Consider the following 3,696-nt stretch of genomic DNA (forward strand, 5'->3'; position numbering starts at 1 on the left):
ATCCATTGGACTGATTACACATGTGATTCAGAGCGTGGTCACGCTGGAGGCGTTCCCGTAGCGTTTCGACGTAGCTCGAGTTCCTGAAGGGGAACAACATATTTTTCTCGTGGCCACGAGTTTAATGCGTAAACAAACCTGCCTGACCATAGCAACCCAGGATTATCAGAGAATGATTCATTAATATTGTATTTTGAATTAAGAAATTATTATATAATTTATTATATAAATTATTACAGTATTAAATTATTAACCATAGGCCTTGGCTACCGGGCTGTATTATGTGGATAGTCAGCATTCAAATGAAGTTTATCATGAATCAGGCAAAAAACTGCCTGTGGAAAATAAGCAACTAGAAAAGAAGGGCAATTAACACAGAAGTGACAACACTGGCCATTAATAAAGGCCACCATAAGTCATGCCTGGAGTCTGCTAGAAGCCATGAGAATGAAGGGTCCATTGAAATGATATAATTGTGATTGTTGTTTTCCTATTGGTTATCTTCCCTCCTTTCATTTTCTGTCTTGTATGTAGCCTATCTCTCAAGACATTTCCTGGTTGGGTAATTGAGTCCCTATCCTCCACATTACTGACTGCTTTCTGAAATATGATTATGAAGTCTCACAGTAGTCAAAATTAAGGTCAGACTTTATTAAATGCAAATACTGTACACTCTTAGAAAAAAAGGTACAAAAGTTGTCATTGGGGCAGTACCTTTTCGAAAGGTACACTTTTGTACCTTTTAAGTACTAATATGTAAGGTACCAATATGGACTCTTTAGGTACAATGGTGTGCCTTCTGAAATACCGCACCAGTGACAGCTTTTGTACCTTTTTTTCTGAGAGTATATATTTAAAAAATTGTGTTCCTTTAAAAGTTATTACATGTCTTAAAAGATCTTCCTAGAAGATGTGCTAGAAGATAAGTGTTCTACTCAAGGTAAACCATAAAAACCTTGGAACAGAAGGACAGTTCTGGTTTTGTTGCATCATAGATAGGATTTTATTATGCAATAGGCTAATCCAAAACATAATTGGCGTCTGATGAAAGAGAGCATGATTCAAGGTGATATGCAGCCTCTATTTGACTTGGCATACTCTATTCAAAACCTTTTATTATTATTATTATCATTTTGCAAGACCATTATTACCTGTATCCCATGCATTCTGCGCATTCATGTTTATTATTTTTTGTACTTCATTATTTCTTTATTTCCTACATTAAATGTGACTGCAATGACTTTGAAGGCACAAAAAGACGAACTGTACAATAACACTTGATTTGACTGCCTTGACTGTCATGCTGAAGTTTATGACTGTGGGTGTTTTGGATTTATAGCCTAAATGTTGCATGAACGTGTTACTGCAGAAAGAAAAATACTTCAGGGGTTCAAAATTTAGAGAATAACCAGAACAATATGTGACAATTCAAGGGCGTGAAGTGAATACTTCCTGAAGGCACAATACATTTCAGACTGGAACTGTTGAACTTCAGCTCACAGACAGGCAATTCGCTATTCTGGAGTAAAATTTGCCAATGCAATATTGATATGTCTGCAAAACCTTACAGCTGCTTTACTGGAGTTTTCATAACCTCCTGAAGAGTTTTGTGACCTCATGTGACCTCCTGAAGACCTATAGACCTAAACATTTGTCTTGCTTTATTTTTAGTTGGACAAGCACACCTATGAATAGTAATAGCAGTGTTGAATCTCCTTCATTTGTAAACTACACTGAGCCTAACTACAAATTTTAAAACTCAAAAATTATTTTCATTGACTAAGACATTCAACTCCAAGGATACTTTAACAGTGATGACTAAATTATGTCAGAGAAAAGTACCTTTAGGGGTACAACAGCACCCTCAAAAGGGTACATGAGTAGCCTTGCAGGGTACTGCCCCAGTGACAAGCTGTTGTACTCCTAAAGATATAATTTTTTTTTACGGCGCAGTTATGCTTGGATCAGAGGTGTAAAGTATTTGAGTAAATGTAATTAATTACTGTACTTGAGTATCTTTTTGGATACTCTGCAGATTTTTTTACTGAGTATCAAAGATATTAGCAACTTTTACTCTCTACTTCACTACATTTTTTAATAAGTGTACTCTTTACTCCACTACATTTTTAATAAGTGTTGCAATTAGCTACACTATACATGGCACCTCTGTAGCAGTTTATTTCTGCTACAAAAGAAGTGATATCGACTAATGCAACTACAATGCATTAAAGGTACTATATCTTGTGCATTTTGCCCTTACTCACCCAAACCTGTCAACAAGGCTACTTTACGTGAATGCGAGTTCCTTAGCCACTTAACTTAACTGAAGACACCTTTTACTTAACATTATTTTACTTATCCGTTAAGCTGAAGACACCTTTTTGAAGTTTATTGTTTTTTTAAAGGTGTTCACTTTTATTTTGGTTTTAGAAAATAAACATGATTGCTTTCCTCACAAATCAACTATTCTTGTTTTTCACTGGAATGTCTCTTTGACATGTATCTTTGAGCCTATATTTAGTATAAGTAAAATACTTAAGTTCTTTTAAAATCAGATACTCAAGTTGTTTTGGATTTGGTGACTTGTAACTTGTAATGGAGTAATTTTAAATGTAAGGTATCTGTACTTTTACTCAGGTATGGTTTTTAGGTTCTCTTTACACCTCTGGTTTTGATTAATGTATAATTATGCTTTTTTCATTGTTATTATTATTATTATTATTTACCTTTGAAAGATGTTAAGGATTCTGTATTCTACTATTATAATGTAAATATAATACAGCTCATCACAATATTGGGGAAAAAATACACCGTCTTTTATAAAGATTTTAATGTAGCACTTGGAATGAACTGAAGATAATAGCTGACACTAGCTAAAATTTCGGATTTACTAAGCTACAATATGAGTAGCCTATTAACCCCACGATATTCCTTACCCGTAATACTTTAGTCCTTGCTAATGTAAGGCTTTTAAAGGGGTCATAGGATGCTACATGCACTTTTACAAGTTGTTTGAACTGAAATGTGTGTTGGCAGTGTGTGTACACAACCACCCTATAATGATAAAAATCCACCCAGTGTTTTTTTTTTTTATCTCGTTAAATGTTTTCCCCTTTCTCAAATCGAGTCGATCTCAGATGCCTGTCTGTGTGACGTCACACATACAGGCCCCTCCCACGGTAGTCTGACTGACAGTAGCATTTCAGCCAGTGTTGCCAACTTAGCGACTTTGTCGCTAGATTTAGCAACTTTTCAGACCCCCCCGGCGACTTTTTCCCAAAAAAAGCGACTAGCGACAAATCTAGCGACTTCTTGGACAAACCTTAGCGAGTCTCTGTGGTCACTGGTACTGACGCAATGGCGCGAGGTCAGCGCGCACACACCTCTCTCTCTGCGTCTGCTCTGTACGGCGAGCAGCTGAGAGGAGCAGCGCCTTCAGTTAAAATAGATATTATGTTGCTTCTCTAATTTTACATGCAAATATAGCCGAAATCACAGCACAGGAATTGTCTTTGTCTTGTCTTTTCTTATGTGCGTTTCATTTCATCAGACGATGGCTCAAATATAAAGCAGGATTTTTGTGCAAATTAAGGTCTTGGAAGGGAGAGCTGGTTATGTAGTCTTAAAGGGCTGCATTTCAGTCACTATTTCATATTTATTCTGTTGTCTGACAACAGAAACAGTAATATATATATA

The sequence above is a fragment of the Sinocyclocheilus rhinocerous genome, unplaced genomic scaffold, assembly GCF_001515625.1.
Source record: "Sinocyclocheilus rhinocerous isolate Xijiao unplaced genomic scaffold, SAMN03320098_v1.1 scaffold1350, whole genome shotgun sequence".
In the NCBI taxonomy this organism is placed as follows: Eukaryota; Metazoa; Chordata; class Actinopteri; order Cypriniformes; family Cyprinidae; genus Sinocyclocheilus; species Sinocyclocheilus rhinocerous.